This window comes from Haematobia irritans, chromosome 3 (genome assembly GCF_050003625.1).
Source record: "Haematobia irritans isolate KBUSLIRL chromosome 3, ASM5000362v1, whole genome shotgun sequence".
Classification (NCBI taxonomy): domain Eukaryota; kingdom Metazoa; phylum Arthropoda; class Insecta; order Diptera; family Muscidae; genus Haematobia; species Haematobia irritans.
This window is the reverse complement of record NC_134399.1, coordinates 201,378,053-201,396,757: the sequence shown is the minus strand read 5'-3', so window position 1 is coordinate 201,396,757 and position 18,705 is coordinate 201,378,053. Positions and strand designations below refer to the sequence as shown.

General features: G+C 26.5%; 1 long non-coding RNA gene across 1 annotated transcript; it reads right to left on the bottom strand.

The window, feature by feature from the left end:
* Nucleotides 1-17,217: 17,217 nt before the first annotated feature.
* LOC142230223 (uncharacterized) lies at nucleotides 17,218-17,909 on the bottom strand. Its single transcript, XR_012720609.1, has 2 exons — nucleotides 17,544-17,909; nucleotides 17,218-17,476 (listed from the first exon to the last, which is right to left on the bottom strand). It is a non-coding gene; the product is annotated as an uncharacterized LOC142230223 (long non-coding RNA).
* Nucleotides 17,910-18,705: the final 796 nt, after the last annotated feature.

Sequence of the window (18,705 nt, the reverse complement as noted above, 5' to 3'; positions counted from 1 at the left end):
AGTAAGTCTATAATTATTTATTAAAATTTAAATTGAAAAAAGATTGCAATCTAGTTATAAAAAAATCATCTGACTTGCTATTGACCCAAGGGCGTTAACGCGCATAATTTAGGCCACCTACCAAAAATAATATACCAAAATTTTACAAAAAAAAAAAAAAAACAAAAAAACAAAAAAAAAACAAACATATTTTGCAAAATTTTATTTCTGTAGAAAATTTTGTCAAAATTCTATTTCTATAGAAATTTTTGTCAAATATTTATTTCTAAAGAAAATTTTGTTAAGTATTTATGACCGTACGTTCCTATTTTATTCTATTATAGTTGTTCAAAAAGCCCTGTGTGAACACCTATAATGAAATAAAATTTTATTTCTATAGAAACATTTTTCAAAATGTTATTTCCATAGAAAATTTTGTCAAAATTTTATTTCTATAGAAAATTTTGTGAAAATTTTATTTCTATAGAAAATTTTGTCTAAATTTTATTTCTTTTGAAAAATTTGTCAACATTTTATTTCTATCGAAAAATTTGTCAAAATTTTATTTCTATAGAAAATTTTGTCAAAATTTTATATCTATCGGTCGGCATCTCCCGAATACAATGTTATTTTCCAACGAGTCACGGGCTTGTCTCTGGGCTTCAACATAGCCCCACAAAAAATTGGTCTTAAAGCTTTAAATCGCATAATTTAGGGGGCGTAATTTTACCAATAATTACCAACAAAAAACGTATTTTGCAAAATTTTATTTCTATAGAAACTGTTTTCAAAATTTTATTTCAATAAAAAATTTCGTCAACATATTATTTCTATAGATAATTTTGTCAAAATTTTATTTCTATAGAAAATTTTATGAAAATTTTATTTCAATAGAAAATTGTATCAAAATGTTTTTTATATATAAAATTTTGTCCAAATTTTATTTTTACAGAAAAATTGTATTTCTATAGATTTTTTTTTGATTTAATTTTTCTATAGAAAACTTTGTCAAATTTTTATTTCTATAGAAATTTTTGTCATCATTTCTATTAGATTATTATTTCTATACAAAATTTTCTCAAAATTTTATTTCTATAGAAATTTTTGTCAAAATTTTATTTCTATAGAAAATTTTTTTCTATAGAAATTTTTGTCAAAATTTTATTTCTATAGAAATTTTTTTTCTATAGAAATTTTTGTCAAAATTTTATTTCTATAAAAAATTTTGCCAAAATTTTATTTCTATGTAAATTTGTATCATTATTTTTACGAGATAGTTATTTCTATAGAAAAATTTTCTCAACATTTTATTTTTATAGAAAATTTTCTCAAAATTTTATTTCCTTAGAAACTTTTCTCAAAATTTTATTTCCATAGAAAATTTTGTCAAAATTTTATTTCTCCAGAAAATTTTGTCAAAATTTTATTTCTTTAGAAATTGTTGTCACAATTGTGTTGCTATCGAAAATGTTATCATAATTTTATTTCTGTACAAAGTTTTGTCAAAACTTTATCTCTCTACAAATTTTTTTCCAAATTTCATTTCTGTAGAAAGTTATTTCTACAAAAGTTTGTGAATTACGTCTTAGTTGGAGTTTTATATATTTTCCAAAATTTCGGTCGGCTTCAGCATAACCCCACAAAAAATTGGTCTAAAGGCCTTAAATCGCATAATTTACGCGGCGTATTGATCGGTCCTGAACCAAGGTTCTCAAAATTTTATTTTCATAGAACATTTTCTCAAAATTTTTCTTATAGAAAGTTTTCCCAACATTTTAGTTGTATAGAATATTTTCTTAGAATTTTCTATTCATAGAAAATTTTATTCAAAATTTTTTTCCTATAGGAATTTTTATCAAATTTTTTTCTATATAGAAAATTTTATCAAAATTTTTTAAATAGAACATTTCATCAAAATTTTATTTCTATAAAATATTTTGTCAAAATTTTATTTGTATAGAATTTTTTTTTAATTTTATTTCTATAGAAATTTTTGACATCATTTCTATTATTTCTATAGAAAATTTTTTCAAAATTTTAGTTTTATTGAAAATTTTCTCAAAATTTTTTTTCTATAAAAAAACATTTTCAAATTTTTAATTTTAGAGAAAACTTAGTTAAAATTTTATTTCTATAAAAATTTTGACAAAATTTTATTTTTATAGTAAACTTTGTAAAAAATTTTATTTCTATAGACAATTTTTCAAAATTTTACTTTTACAGAAAATTTTGTAAAAAATTTTATTTCTTTAGAAAATGTTATCAAAATGTTAATTGTGTCAAAAATTCATTTTTATAGAAAAAAAATTTTATTTCTACAGAAAATATTGTCAACATTTTATTTCTGTAAACAATTTTGTCAAAATTTTATTTGTATGGAAAATTTTGTCATAATTTTATTTCTATAGAAAATTTTGTCAAAATTTTATTTCTGTAGACAATTTTGTCGAAATTTTGTTTGTATGGAAAATGTTGTCATAATTTTATTTATAAAGAAAATTTTGTCAAAATTTTATTTATAAAGAAAATTTTCTCAAAATTTAATTTCTATAGATTTTTATCAAAATTTTATTTGAATAGAAAATTTTATCAAAATTTTATTTATATAGGCAATTTTGTCAAAATTTTATTTCTTTAGAAAATTTTTTTCAAAATTTTATTTCTTTAGAAAATTTTGTCAAAATTTTATTTGTATAGAAAATTTTTTTGAAAATTTTATTTCTATAGAAATTTTTGTCATCATTTCTCTTAGATTATTATTTCTATAGAAAATGTTCTCAAAATATTATTTCTATTGAAAATTTGCTCAAAATTTTATATCTATAAAAAATTATGTCAAAATTTTATCTCTATAGAAAATTTTGTCAAAACTTTATTTTTATAAAAAACTTTGTCAACATTTTATTTCTATAGAGAATTTTTTCAGAATTTTTTTTCCATAGAAAATTTTGTATAAAATTTTATTTCTTAAGAAAATGCTGTCAAAATGTTAATTTTGTCAAAAATTAATTTTTATAGAATATTTTGTCAAAATTTAAAAATATTTGTCATTATTTCTACAGAAAATTTTGTCAAAATTTTATTTCTATAAAAATATGTGTCATCATTTCATTTCTATTGAAAATTTTGTCCAAATTTAATTCTATAGAAAATTTTGTCAAAATTTATTTCTTAAGAAAATGTTGTCCAAATTTTATTTCTATAGAAAATTTTGTGAAAATTATTTCTATAAAAGTTTGTGCTCCGGAAAGGCCATCACACGTTTGGACAATCATTATCCTATTCTTTTGGGTATAAAAAGGTACCGTTCTTTCATTTAAAATTTCAAATAAGTTAAAGTTTAGTAAAATAATATATCCTATTCCATCTTTCAGGACTGGAAATTCTTTATTAAAAAATTCTAAGTTCCAATTGGTTTTCTCAATCTACACTTAATAAAACCATGATATTCACTTTTGTATCAAGATTTATCATGCAATCTAGTAAGCCAGCATAAAAATAGTAAAAATAAACCAAAAAGATAACTTTTATAATATTTTGATGTCATCTTTTGGTTATTTGACATCTCAGAAATATCACCTTATCCTAGCCTCCATACACATTTGACCTTGCCCAAATATACACTATTTATAAATATTTCGTTATTTGTGTTCATGTCCAATAAAATGTAATCTGATGTGAGTTATTTAATCTTTTTTCTTTACTTTCGGTTGTTATCCTCATTCGACCATTTCCCAATTTCATTGACCATATAGCTTTTATTTATATCTATATGATATAAAAAGCTTACGAATAAATGAATGATAAGCGAGTAGAGTCGAAAGAAGAGAATACTCGGACAAGCAAACCATGAATAAAATAAAAACCATCGTCCATGACGAGTAGAGCTTCATCTCAAATTTCATTTTTGTCCAATCGTCGTCGTCGTCCTGAACAATGGAAAATGACATGAGAAATGAAATGTTAAGTGATTTCTTTTGATACACGAATCTATTTGAGATATGGTTGGTGATTACGATGCGTTGCGTTGCGTTGGTTAGTGCTGGTGGGTAGTGTGATTTTATGAGCTAGCCAATTTCCTATACAACACAACTACAACCACTGTCGCGTACACCATCACGTATAAGTTATGTTAATGGATTGCTGCCATATCACGTATACGTTAGACGGTGGGGGGTCATATAGGTAAAGAAATTGAATGGAATGTTAAAAAGTTCCATCAGTTAAATAAAATGGAAACAATTTAACAACTTTGAGAAGTTTTGGATGTCTCAGATATCTGCTATTAAGCAACACTGGTGGGCATTTATATGCTTTGGTCTCCCACCAAAAAAAAAGCTTCGGCAAAAACATCGTGAAAATTGAAGCAGAAATGATGAATTTAACATGGGCTTCTCATAGGACGGACGTTCACCATTTCAACAGTCGTTGCACTGATTTTTCTGTAGAAATAAAATTGTGACAAAATTTTATGTAGAAATAAAATTGTGACAAAATTTTTCTATAGAAATAAAATTTTGAGAAAATTTTCTATAGAAATAAAATTTTAAAAAAATTTTCCATAGAAATAAAGTTTTGACAAAATTTTCTATAGAAATAAAATTTTAACAAAATGTTTTATAGAAATCAAATTTTAACAAAAATTTTTATAGATATCAAATTTTGACAAAATTTCCTATAAAGTTAAATAAAGTTTTGACAAAATTTTCTATAGAAAAAAAAATGTTGACAACGTTTTCTATAGAAATAAAATTTTGGCAAAATTTTCCAAAGAAATAAAATTTTGATAAAATTTTCTATAGAAATAAAATTTTTACAAAATTTTTAATTGAAATAAAATTTTGACAAAATTTTCCACAGAAATAAAATGTTGACACAATTTTCTTAGAAATAATGCAACAACACGAAATTTTATTTTTAGAAAGCTAATTTGTTAGAATTCACCTTAGTGGTGAACAGTCGAACAATGCTTATTGTTTCTACAGTCAACTACAACAATATGTGGCAACTTACAGATACTGATTTCCAGGATACAACAACAATTCTAACGCGTACATTAGTCGTGTTTTTCCTAGTTTTACGACGGGCTCATCGTTGCTTATTGTATTACATGTTAGCCTGATACCGAAACAGGCAATTGACGTCCAAATGCATTATATCTAATTATACAATTATTTTTCGAGCTTTATGGACAGATCTGTATCTGGCGTTTTCTTTTCAATGGCTCTATTAACCATGTTCCATAATCTATATCTGTCCATAAAGCTCGAAAAATAATTGTATAATTAGATATAATGCATTTGGACGTCAATTGCCTGTATCGGTATCAGGCTAACATGTAATATAATGAAAAAAAAAAAATTGACAACGTTTTCTATAGAAATCAAATTTTAACAAAATTTTCTATAGAAATAAAATTTTGATAACTTTTTCTATAGAAATAAAATTTTTACAAAATTTTTAATTGGAATAAAATTTTAATAAAATTTTCCACAGAAATAAAATTTTGACAAAATTTTCTATAAAAATAAAATTTAGACAAATTTTGCTATAGAAATAAAATCTTGACAACATTTTCGATAGAAATAAAATTTTGACAAAATTTTCCATAGAAATAAAATTTTGACAAATTTTTCTATAGAAATAAAATTTTGACAAAATTTTCCAAAGAAATACAATTTTGATAAAAAAACTTCCTATAGAACTAAAATTTTGACAAATTTTTCTATAGAAATAAAAAAAAAATTCTATAGAAATAAAATTTTGACAAATTTTACTATAGAAATAAAATTTTGCCAAATTTTTCAATAGAAATAAAATGTAGATAAAAAAACTTCCTATAGAAATAAAATTTGGACAAAGTTTTCTATAGAAATAAAATTTTCTATATAAATAAAATTTTTACAAAGTTTTCTATAGAAATAAAATTTTGACAAAATTTTCTAAAGAAATAAAATTTTGATAAAATTTTCTATAAAAATTGGTTAAGCTACACTTGTAGTTTAGTCAATGCATGGCGTTAAGCTGAGATCAAAAAAACAACAATAACGATTGAAGAGAAGCCAACAATAACAAACAAAACGAATGAAGATAGAGGAAGCACGCTCAAAAACAAACCCAGCCAAATACATTCAAATCGATGATTTGAGTTTGGCAAAGGAAAAGAGATATGCTGGCAAATTTGTTTAGGTTCAAGTTTAGCTCACTTTGGGTTGAGCGAATTACCCGAATTTATTCTGATAATTGGTTGATAGTTTTGCTGCAGGTAGAGGATGCTGATGAGGAATGTGGTAATTCCGAAACAGCTGTACATCCAACCATCTTGCAGTCTATAGGGCTTTGCCCAAATAAATTTGACAAGCATACTTTTCCTCTGTTGGTTAAGCTACACTTGTAGTTTAGTCAATGCATGGCTTTAAGCTGAGATCATAAAAAAAACAACAATAAAATGTTGACAAAATTTTCTATAGAAATAAAATTTTGACAAAATTTTCTATAGAAATAAAATTTTGACAAAATTTTCTATAGAAATAAAATTTTAACAAAATTTTCTATAGAAATAAAATTTTAACAAATTTTTCTATAGAAATAAAATGTTGACAAGTTTTCTATGGAAAAACAATTTTGACAAATTTTTCTATAGAAATAAAATTTTGACAAAATTTTCCATAGAAATAAAATTTTGATAAAGAAACTTCCTATAGAAATAAAATTTTGACAAAATTTTCTAGAAAAATAAAATTTTGACAAAATTTTCCATAGAAATAAAATTTTGATAAAGAAGCTTCCTATAGAAATAAAATTTTGACATCATTTTCAATAGAAATAAAATTTTGACATCGTTTTCAATAGAAATAAAATTTTGATAAAAAATTCCTATAGAAATAACATTTTGACAAAATTTTCTATAGAAATACATTTTTTACAAAATTTTCTGTAGAAATAAAATTTTGACAAATTTTCTATAGAAATAAAATTTTTGACAAATTTTTCCATGGAAATAAAATTTTGAAAAAATTTCTATAGAAATAAAATTTTGAGAAAATTGTCTATAGAAATAAAAGACAAAATTTTCTACAGAAATAAAATTTTGACAAAATTTCCTATAGAAATAAAATTTTGACAAAATGTTCTATGGAAATAAAATTTTGACAAAATGTTCTATGGAAATAAAATTTTGACAAATTTTTCAATAGAAATAAAATTTTGACAATTTTTTTTTTTTTTGATAAAATTTTCTATAAATATAAAATTTTGATAAAATTTTCTATGGTAAAACAATATTAACAAATTTTCTATAGAAATAAAATTTTGACAAATTTTTCTATAGAAATAAAATTTTGACAAAATTTCCTATAGAAATAAAATTTAGAAAAAATTTTCTATAGAAATAAAATGTTGACAAAATTTTTTATAAAAATAAAATTTTCCTATAGAAATAAAATTGTTATTTGGTGGGTTTTTGGTAATATTTTCTACAAATTTCGGTAGATTATTTTTGGCTCGAAAAATTTAGTACACATTTTCAACCAATTTGGAAGCGGTTAAAAAAATCTTCTCATCGAAAAGTGGACATTTCCAAATTGAAAAATTCGAAAATTCGTCTTTTCGATTTTCAATTCCTTATAGGTATTTTTCCGATGTTGTCTAATGTTGGCCATTGTGTTCATTTTGTAAACAACCATGTTTATCAGAAGATAAAGACAACTTCAATATAAAAATTTTAGAAGTAGTATAGGTTCAGATTGGGTGTCCCAAAGACAAGAAACCAGACTATATGAAAAATATAGATATTGGTTCTTATTTTCGAAAGTAAATTATATGAAATGTTTCATATATAAATTTACCTTGTTTTCCACAAAAGGATTTAATTTTAAATTTACGGTACATTCTCTTACGCATACGTAGAGGTTGACCAAGCATTAAGGATCTAAATCCTTTTTTATTTTTCTTTTCTCTACTTTCTAATTTTCTAATTTTTGTGTATCTTTTTTACTACTACAAGCCATACTCTTATCGTAATAATTTTATCCTAGAGCTAGCAAAGTAACCCAAAGTATGCCATCAATTTTCTGGCTAATTTATAAAAAAGGTTAAATGTTAAAAAATGATTAGAAATTATAGCGATTTGCTTTAAAGATGTTACCAAGGCAAAATAGCCCAGCATATACACAAAAACACACACACACACACACACACACCTACACATTCCTCAAAAAGACAAACCAAAGAAATGGGTACCCAGAGGCCAGAGTACCATTTGGATAATTTTGTTTCAGGCAATTTTCTATTTATATTCATATGAGCATGTCGTCAAGACTCCAAAAGGCAACAAGACAGCAAAACAGGATTGTAAAAGGTTGGAGGATTCCTCCCATTTTTCCATTTATCTGAGTATAGAGCTATCGTACATTAGAAAGTTTCTCATTCTCTGTAATTGTTCTTAATAAGCCATTAAAACCCTATGCCACAATATTAATTATTTATAAACGATTTATGAGTCTGCTTATGAATAGAAAGAAAGCAAAAAGGACTTTGCTTTAGTGGTTGGAATGGTAGGAATCTCTATAAACGGACTGACTGACTGGTCATTTGCGTGCAATGTTATGGGCGGAAGGAAACCTTTAAGGAAACTTTTGCTATCATTTTGCAAAATCGCCATATATAAAATCAGTATGAGATATTCCTACACACAAATATGGCTGTCAAACTTCTTATGAATTTGATTAGGACTTTTGAAAAGTTTCTAACATAAGTTTTTCAAGGTTTTTCATTTTTTCTGCCTTTTGGGATTTTTGGATATTTATTAATGCAAACCCCATTAAATTGGCCCATAATGGAATAATTAAATCATATTGTATAAGAAAATCGCAAACATATAATTCTTCCGATAGAAAGGGTATCTCACGATATGTTTTTGTCTTCCAATGCGTTAATTGAAGCGAGCTTATCTGTATAGATATGAGCTTTAACTTTGCCTCATAAATGTCACCAGCCCATCATTCCGCATCAAACTGTGAATTCTTCTGGATGCTTTAATAGCTTTTGCAATGCTTTTAACTGATCCGTACTCAAAAATCATGCCCATTGGACCAAAAACTAACTTCGTCGTTGAGCACACTTTTTTGAAAAAAAAAAAAAACAGTGATTTCTTAACATTTTTAACAAAGCACATTTTGAAAAAAAAAAAACATGTAAGTAAAGTAGAAAGTCGGGCGGGGCCGACTATATCATACCCTAAACCACCATTACAGAATTAGTAATCATAAGCATTTGTGGGGTGACATATAGGTCTGGGAGATAAACCACAGTTGCATATTTAAGATAATTAAGGGGTACATGTCTATGGGCGCTTTGTGTCAATCTGACTATAGCTCATAGTCAATGTTGCCACGGAAAATGTTCGGTTTACCCTACAAGGACAAAAAGAGTTCCCTACTTTCCCATACATTCCCAAACAATTTTCCCTACTATATTTTTCGTTAAATTTAAAAAATTTTACAAAACAAAAATGGATCTAAGTACTTTATTATCTTAAAACGTGAATATGCAACGTATATAACTTAGAATATAAATTTGTATTACCACCCCGGTTGCCATAGTTGGTAGAATTCTACCCAAATTAGTAATCTTTTTTGTTAAATCTCTATAAAATAAAATTTTGGAAAAAGTTTCTATAAATAAATTTTTCTATAGAAATAAAATTTTGACAATAAATTCTATAGAAATAAAATTTCGAGAAAAAATTCCACAGAAATAAAATTTTGAAAATTTTTTTATAGAAATAATATTTTGAAAAAAATTTCTATAGAAATACAATTTTGACAAAATGTTCTATAGAAATAAATTCTCTATAGAATTAAATTCTCTATCCAATTTGCCTGAAATTTGAAATCTAGAGGTATTTTATGACCATAAAGAGGTGTGCCAAAAATGGTGAGTATCGGTCCATGTTTTGGTATAGCCCCCATATAGACCGATCTCCCGATTTTATTCTTGGGCTTATAGAAACCGCAGTTTTTATTCAATTTACCTGAAATTGGAAATCTAGAGGTATTGTAGGACCACAAAGACGTGTGCCAAAAATTGTGAGTATCGGTCCATGTTTTGGTATGGTCCCCATATAGACCGATTTCCCGATTTTACTTCTTGGGCTTCTATAATCCGAAATTTTTATCCTATTTGCCTGAAATTGGAAATCTAGAGGTATTTTCGGGTCATAAAGAGGTGTGCCGAAAACGGTGAGTATCGGTCCATATTTTAGTATAGCCCCCGTAAGAACGTTCTCCCAATTTAACTCCTTGGGTTTCTAGAAACCGTAGTTTTTATCTGATTTGCCTGAAATTGTAAATATTCTGGTATTTTAGGCTCACAAAAACGTGTATCGGATTAAGTTTTTATCGGTCCATTTGGTAATGCCTCTATATAGGCCGACTTCACTTCTTGAGGGTGTACACGGATGAAAAAGACTGTTTTTCATATGTTTGGCTATAAACATTATATGTTTGGAACACAAATTTTTAAACACAATATTTTTGAGTGCAAGCATATAATGTTCATAAACTAGCATAACATGTTTGGGACATATATGTTAATATGTTAGAACATATTATGTTTGGGACATAAAATGTTTGTAAATATAATATGCTTGGATGCAAACATATATTAATTTAGAAATAGCCTATAAAGATATATGTGTTTAGTAGCTTGGAGCGCTATTTAACAGGGAGCGATATTGAATTAAGTTGGTGGTTGTTGCTTGTTATTACAAAATTAACATTTTATTTTTCCTTGGGCAATTGATCAGCTACTTCTTTGATCCTTACAAACTGTGTGGTCCGCTGTTCGAATCCCCGTCCGGCAAAAGGTAAAATTAAAATAAAAAAAAATCATACAATTGAATAATTTCTTCTACAATGTTTGTATTACAGAAAAAGGTGCTAAGAACTAAAAAATCTCGTGGAAGTGAGAAAGATGTGGGGGAATATACAATTGGGCAGAAACAAAATTTTGAGCATTCAGATCGAAAACCTATGTTGTTAGCACCTATATTACCTGTTTATTTTCATAATTCATTATGATTGTAAATATATAAATAAATAAATAAAATTTTGAGCACAATATTGTTTCGGAGAATTTTTTTTAAGCATATAATATTTTTGGATGCAAAATGCTTCCGAACATATTATATGTTCACATAATAACATATTGTTTTTTGGAAGACAACATTATTGAATTTGTATGCAAAAATACAAAATGTTTGGAACTTAGACTACCCAAACATATATTGTTTAGACCAATATGCTTTCAAACATATTATATATTGGAAGAGATCAAACATATACATGTTTGGGCAATACCCAAAAATGTATATGCTTGAAGCAAAATATGTTTGGGAGTATATGTTACAGAAGCGATTTTTTGTGAGCGTGTAGAATGCGCACTGATCATGAAAATTGCTTGAAAATCAATGTAAAATTTCCAGATTTTACTTCTACAGATTTAAGATTTCAAGGTGAAATCCTTAAATTTATGTAGCTTCGGGTAGTGTCCTCAAGTCCTCAAGCCCTCCTGAAATTTCAAAGGAAATCCTAATATTCGGTTCATGGTGGTGGGTATTTAAGATTCGGCCCGGCCAAATTTACTGCTGTATATACTTGTTGTTACTTTATTTTCTTTTAGTATGAGTTAAAAACACTTCTTTAAATCGCTCAAAAACAAGAAATTAAAGATATCATACTTGTAGTTAAACAAACAAGGTAGCCCTAATGTAGCACTCAGTAAATTGAAACCCCAAATAAGAACATGTAAAATTTACCACCACTACAGTAGTTAAAGATTAATCATTTTTTGTACAACTATAAATAACCTTCCATTTTACAGTATTCGAAATCGAAAATTGTTCATTTGGCGATATGCTGCTAACCCCAAAGCGTATAAATTTAAGAAGTTTTAATTGAAATTGGTTTGGGGTCCGAAAGTATCTCAATTTTTTCGTTATAAGAAAAATAAATTCTTGCGTTTAGCGATTCCGAATATCGGAAAATGGGGAAATGGAAACATGGGAAAATAGATTCCAGTCATAAAATACGAATATAAATCTCTTATCAACTCCTAGCATTTAGCTGCCGCAGCACCAGCATTAATACCCTGCAAATATTCCGGATTTAATTAGAATTGTATACATATTATATTCGGAGATTCCATCATTATTATTATCATCGAATTAGCTATGAATCCATTTTTATTATTGAAATGAAATGCTTTGGTGCATTTTGTCGCTTACAAATAAAAGGCAATAATAAATTTATTATAATTTTATATTCAGTAAAAATAAAAAGGGCAATAAACCAGAATAATTCGAAAACACAATAAGAAACAAAAAAAATAATATCATACAATAGCATGACCGTTTGAATACGATATTTTGAGGGGGTAGTGATTTGAATGGGAGGATTGCAAGTACGTAAAAGGGGTCAAATGGTAATAAAGTTGTGATTGGTTTCCCCATTCGTTTAGCCCCTATACACACACATCCACACATTTACTAACATTCACAAAACGATTACAATTATGTGCAATCAAGTACAGATTACAAAGAGAGATAAACAAAGAACAGTGGGGCTAAATAAAATATTTAATAAAAATAAAATAATCAAAATCGGTTAATAATAGCGACCTTAACAAACCAAATAATACATGGACAAATGAACCTACACCAAAGACTAGATCGACTCGGGACGTGGATATACGAGTACCAATATGGGCCCTAAACTATTATAATAAACAAAATCTGTAGAAGGAAAATTAAAAAAAAAATCTATGGATAAAATTTTTCACAAAATATTCTTTACAAATAAAATCTGGAAAACAAATTCTATTGAAATAAAATTAAACAAGTATATACGGCCGTAAGTTCGGCCAGGCCGAATCTTATGTACCCTCCACCATGGATTGCGTAGGAACTTCTACTAAAGGCTGTCATCCACAATCGAATTACTTGGGTTGCGATAACACTTGCCGATGGCAAGGTATCGTAAAACTTTTTAACACTGTCTTCTAAATTGTAAGTTAGCCCATACGGGGTATACATTAAACAAAAAAAGGCCGATTAAATACGTATATAATATAGTTTGACAAAATTTTCTATAGAAATGAAAACTTGACAAAATTTTCTATAGAAATGAAAACTTGACAAAATTTTCGATAGAAATAAAATTTTGACAAAATTTTCTATAGAAATAAAAACTTAACAAAATTTTCTATAGAAATAAAATGTTGACAAAATTTCTATGGAAGTAAAATGTTGACAAAATTTTGTATAGAAATAAAATGTTGACAAAATTTTCTACAGCAATAAATTTTTTACAAAATTTTCTATAAAAATAAAATTTTGACAAAACTTTCTATGGAAATAAAATTTTGACAAACATTTCTATAGAAATAAACGTTTGAAAAAACTTTCTATAGAAATGAAATTTTGACACAACTTTCTATAGTAATAAAATTTGACAAAATTTTCTATGGAAATAAAGTTTTGGTAGATTATTTTTGGCGATATGGACCAATTTTTGTGTAATAAGTCATTGGCTATATATAACTAAAGACCGATATTGACCAATTTTTACATGGCTGTTAGAGGCCATATATTGACAAAATGTACCAAATTTCAACCGCATCGGATGACTTTTGCTATATATAATTATGGACCGATATGGACCAATTTTTGCATGGTTGTTAGATACCATATACTAACACCATGTATCAAATTTCAACAGGGTCGGATGAATTTCGCTCCTCCAAGAGGCTCCTGAGGTCAAATCTGGGGATCGGTTTATATGGGAGCTATATATAATTATGAACCGATATGGACCAATTTTTGCATGGTTTTTAGAGACTATATACTAACACCACGTACTAAATTTCAATTGGATCGGATGAATTTTGCTCCTCCAAGAGGCTCCGGAGTTCAAATCTGGGGATCGGTTTATATGGGAGCTATATATAATTATGAACCGATATGGACCAATTTTTGCATGATTGTTAGAGACCGTATACTAACATCAGGTACCAAATTTCAACAGGATCGGATGAATTTTGCCCCTCCAAGCGGCTCCGGAGGTCAAATCTGGGGATCGGTTTATATGGGGGCTATATATAATTATGGACCGATATAGACCAATTTTTGCATGGTTGTTAGAGACCGTATAATAACGTCATGTACCACATTTCAACCGGATCGGATGAATTTTTCCCTCCAAGAGGCTCCGGAGGTCAAATCTGGGGATCGGTTTATATGGGGGCTATATATAATTATGGACCGACATGGACCAATTTTTGCATGAATGTTAGAGACCGTATACTAAGACCACGTACTAAATTTCAACCGGATCGGATGAATTTTGCTCCTCCAAGAGGCTCCGGAGGTCAAATCTGGGGATCGGTTTATATGGGAGCTATATATAAATATGGACCGATATGGACCAATTTTTGCATGGTTGTTAGAGGCCGTATACTACCATCAGGTATCAAATTTCAACCGGATCGGATGAATTTTGCTGCTCCGGGAGGCTCCTCAAGCCAAATTTGGGGATCGGTTTATATGGGGGCTATACGTAAACGTGGTCCGATATGGCCGATTTTCAATACCATCCGACCTACATCAATAACAACTACTTGTGCCAAGTTTCAAGTCGATAGCTTGTTTCGTTCGGAAGTTAGCGTGATTTCCACAGACGGACGGACAGCCGGACAGACGGACAGACGGACAGACGGACAGACGGACAGACGGACGGACGGACGGACATGCTTAGATCGACTCAGAATTTTACCACGACCCAGAATATATATACTTTATGGGGTCTTAGAGCAATATTTCGATGTGTTACAAACGGAATGACAAAGTTAATATACCCCCATCCTATGGTGGAGGGTATAAAAAAAAAATTGTAGGAGTTCATTTTTGACAAAATTTTCTATAGTAACAACATTTTCTATAGAAACAAAATTTTGCCAAAATCTTCTACAGAAACAATATGTTGATAAAATTTTCTATAGAAATACAATTATAAAAAAAAATCTATAGAAATAGAATTTAGGCAAAATTTTCTATAGAAATGAAATTTTGACAAAATTTTCTATAGAAACACAAGTATCTATAGAAACAAAATTTTGACAAAATTTTGAAATTTTTTTCTGTAGAAATACAGTTTTGAAATATCTTCTATAGACACAAATGTTGACAAAATTTTCTATAGAATTACATTTTTGACAAAATTTTCTATCGTAACAAAATTTTCTATAGAAACAAAATTTTGCCTAAATCTTCTACAGAAATAAAATTTTGACAAAATTTTCTATAAAAATAAAATTATAAAAAAGTTTCCATAGCAATAACATTTCAAAAGATTTTCTATAGAAATAGAATTTTGAAAAATTTTTCTTTGGAAGTAAATTTTGATAAAATTTTCTATAGAAATAAGATTTTGGCAAAATCTTCTTTAGAAATTTTGACAAAATTTTCTATTAAAACAAAATATTCTATAGAAACAAAATTGTGAAAATTTTTTCTATAGAAATAAAATTTCGACAAAATTTTGTATGAGAAATAAAATGTTGACAAAATTATCTACAGAAATAAAATTTTGACAAAATTTTCTACAGAAATAAAATGTTGACAAAACTTTTTATAAGAAAGAAAATGTTGACAAAATTCTCAATAGAAATAAAATTTTGAGAAAAATTTTTATAGAAATAATGTTATGACAAAATTTTCTATAGAAATACAATATTGACAAAATTTCATACTGGAATAAAATTTTAACAAAATTTCCTATAGAAATAAAATTTTGACAAAATTTCCTATAGAAATAAAATTTTGACAAAATTTCCTATAGACATAAAATTTTGACAAAATTTCCTATGGAAATAAAATTTTGACAAAATTTTCTATAGCAATAAAATTCTGAAGAATTTTTCTGTATAAACAAATGTCTAGAGAATCAGAATTGTGACAACATTTTCTAGAGAATCAAAATTTTGACAATATTTTCTATAGAAATAAAATTCTAACAAAATTTTCTATAGAAATACAATTTTGACAAAATTTTCTGTAGAAATAAAATTTTGACAAAATGTTCTATAGAAATAAAATCTTGACAAAATTTTCTAAAGCAATAACATTTTGAAAAATTTTTCTGTATAAATAAAATTTTGACAATATTTCCTATAAAAATAAAATTTTGACAAAATTTCCAATAGAAATAAAATTTAGACAAAATTTTCTATAGCAATAACATTTTGAAGAATTTTTCTGTATAAATAATTTTTTGACAAATTTTACTACAGAAATTTTGTCAAAATTGTTGAAAAATTTTCTATAGAAATAATGTTTTCTCAACATTCTCTATAGAAATAAAATTTTGACAATATTTTCTATAGAAACAAGCTTTTTACAAAATTTTCTATAGAAATAAAATTTTGACAAAATTTTCTATACAAATAAAATGTTAACAAAATTTTCTATAGAAATAAAATTTTGACAAAATTTACTACATATATAGAATTTTAACAAAATTTCCTATAGAAATAAATTTTTGACAAAATTTCCTATGGATATAAAATTTTGACAAAATTTCCTACAGAAATAAAATTTATACAAAATTTCCTACAGAAATAAAATTTTTACAAAATTTTCTATAGAAATAAAATTTTGAAGATTTTTTCTGTATAAATAAATTTTTGACAAAACTTTCTATAGAAATAACATTTTCAATAGAAATAAAAATTTGACAAAATTTCCTATGGAAATAAAATTTTGACAAAATTTCCTACACACAAAAAAAATTTTTTTGATTTCAATCACGAAAATCGCGGATTCAATCATTTTTTTAATTGAAATGTCTTCAATCACGAAAATGATAGTATCAATCACCCATTTTGATTGAAAACCAACACGATTTTTAATTAAAAATTTAATTGACTTTTGTCACGGAATCAATTAATTGTGTGATTGAATCAATTAAAAACGTGATTGATTTTTAACATAAAATTCAATCACAGTTTTAATTGAATCAATTAAAATTTTAATTAATTTCGCGACAAAAATCAATCAACTATTTGATTCATTCAATTAAATAATTAATTGAAATTGGCTATAAATTTCGATCAAAAAATTTATATATTGCGAACCCAAAATCGTATTTAGTTTTTTCCTTTTGAAATAAAAGAAAATATGTGTTTCTTATAAAACATATTTAATATTTTATTATTTTTTGAATTATGCAATAGACAAATAAATTTTGTTCTTGTCATTTGTGTTTTGTTCTAACATAACTTACAAATACAACTACTATCAATAACAACTATAGGGTGAAAAAATAAATTATATAAATCATTATCTTCCTTATAATAATAACCATGTTAGCATGTTCCTTCTAATATGTAGATGCGCCTAGATTTCCAATAATTCAGCAGCCTGTAAGCTAAATTAGTTTTTCTGAAAGTAAACAGAATAATTCGAATTTAATTTTGTTCAATTAAAAGTTAATTTTGTCAAACATTACCTGCATAGAATATCAAGTTCAATTCTTAGTTCCAGGTTGCAGATTTATAATCTTCTTTTGCAGTTGTAGTCTTTTAGCATAAAAAGGTGTATTAAGGAGCTCGGTAATTTAATTTTAGTAACAATTCCTTTCCAAAATTTCCACACATTAAAATCGTCTATTAAAATTTGAACCAATCAAAGACAAAAATAATTGGAAAGCAATGTAATATTTGGTATTATATTGATGATACTTTGCAAATTCTGGAAATAGAAAAAAATATAAATGGAAAATACATATATTTATTATTATCGGATATTTTTCATATTTTTAAATCCAAAAGAAAGAACTTTTTTACCATTACATAATTCAGCTCATTAGTTTATATACCTACTTGGGTTCAAACTGAAAAAGACAGGTAAAACAAAAATGCAATTTAATGCCTACGCTACTTCGCAACTTCAAGGTGAATCTTCCAACAAACCCATACCGCTCTTGGTTTTAAGAAAACTAGGAGTGAAAAAAATTTATAATTTTAAAAGATCAATACGGTACCCACTTTTTTATTGCAAACATATTATTATATATTTGATAAAATGATGGAGTTGATGGGATTGATTGGTCAATTTCACGAAATAAAATTGGTCACTAAAAGAAATGAATAAAAAATATATTATTTTAGTCCGTTTAATGTAAACAGGCTTCAATGGAAAACGGTATTCACATTTCACAATTTTTTACCTTCAATAAACGTAGATTGTTTTCCATTTTTACAATACCACAAAACACAAACACAGGTAATTTCAAATGCGTTCTGTCATATATTTTTTCAAACCTTTACCACGTGTCCGTTTGTTGTTGCACACTTTATTTATTTCAACCCTTTGCTATGATTTGTTGTTGCGTTCAAAATATTTATGCACACATTTTGAATGCAGCAGACAGAATGTCGCCAATCATGTTTTTCAATTTACGCGAAAAACAAAAACCCAACCGTTCGTTACGAGTTACTTCCACAGACTGATCTCTCCATCATACATTGTTGAATAAATACCCATTCTCTTGTTCTCTTTTCGCTCTTTCCATTGCTCAAAATTATTCAGTTTCAATCACAAAGGTGATTGGATCAATCACATATGTAATTGGAAACGGAAAAAATTCAATCACGTTTGTAATTGAAAAT